The sequence below is a fragment of the Austrofundulus limnaeus genome, unplaced genomic scaffold (genome assembly GCF_001266775.1).
Source record: "Austrofundulus limnaeus strain Quisiro unplaced genomic scaffold, Austrofundulus_limnaeus-1.0 Scaffold3091, whole genome shotgun sequence".
Taxonomy (NCBI): Eukaryota; Metazoa; Chordata; class Actinopteri; order Cyprinodontiformes; family Rivulidae; genus Austrofundulus; species Austrofundulus limnaeus.
In genome coordinates, this window is record NW_013955493.1 from 6,041 (window position 1) to 7,287 (window position 1,247).

Consider the following 1,247-nt stretch of genomic DNA (forward strand, 5'->3'; position numbering starts at 1 on the left):
GCCTGCCTGCCTGCAATTGGGTTCACCCTGCCTCCTAGTCGTATCAGTTACTTTATCAGAACAAAACAATAAAACTATTAGGTGTGGTTTATCAAATATTAGATCTCTTTCTTCTAAGTCTCTGTTCATATTGATTTATTCTGTCTTACTGAAACCTGGTTACAACAGGAGGATTTTGTTAGTATAAATGAATTCACTCCTGTTAATTATTTAAATGTTCGTGTTCCTTGAACAACAGGTCGTGGTGGAGGAGTAGCTGCAGTTTATAAGTCAGAATTATTAATCAATGCTAAATCAAATGATTAGTTTAAATATTTTGAGTTTAATTGAACATTTAATTTCATGTAAGGATCCATTTTTACTCCCAGATTGGTGACAATTTGTTTCTCAAACGGAGCAAGAGGGGAAAGGTTGGTGCAGGTGTTCCTGTTGACATCATTAGGTGGCAACAACATGACTTCAGTTTTCTTTTTATTAAAGTTTAATAAGTTTAAAGCCATCTAACTTCTGAAATCAACCAGGCAGTCAAGAAGAGGTTGGATGGAGTGTGGACCAGCGTGATCCAGAGGAAAGTAAATTTGGCAATCAGCATAAAAATAAAAAGTTATGCCATTATTAGATGGATGGCAGTAGCTGTAATCAATAAGCAGCTGAAGTGCTGAGGTGTTTTCAGATCATGTGACACAGATCCTGTAAGCAGGTGTAATCTTCCTCCTCCCCATCTTCCACGGCTTTAGCAAAAGGATTAACACCGCCTTCAGGTTAGAACTACAGAAGACTAACAGAAGAAAAACAAAACCCCACGAAGGACAACGACCTGAAGTTGGGAGCTTGGAGGTTCTCTGGTGAAGCTTCGTGGATCTGCAGTGAGATGTTGGAAAAGCTGAACCTCCTTGTTCTCCTCTGCTGAAAGCTAATTGACTAAACACATCCCTATCTAACCCAAGCTGATTTTATATACTTTAAGCATCCTAACGGTTCATTTAGCTGCTTCACTATGAATCCAGACAGAGAAGAGGACGTGTTTTCAGATCCTGAAGATCCATTCCTCATGAAAGACCAGGAAGAAGAGGAGGATGAAGAAGATGCCTGGATCTTCAACTCCTGGATGCAGCAGTACAGTGGAGGAGAGCGACCAAACAAGCAAGAAGAGGAGGAAAATGAAGAGGGGTCAGTGGGAGGAAGACCTGACAGCAGAGGCAGCTTAGAGCCACCGGTTCAGATGGGGTCTGGCCGCCGGTCATCTC

General features: G+C 41.4%; 1 protein-coding gene across 1 annotated transcript in view; it reads left to right on the forward strand.

The window, feature by feature from the left end:
* si:ch211-207l14.1 (uncharacterized) overlaps positions 1-1,247 on the forward strand; it is a gene marked incomplete at its 3' end in the record, with an annotated part of 8,484 nt that overhangs the window by 3,362 nt on the left and 3,875 nt on the right.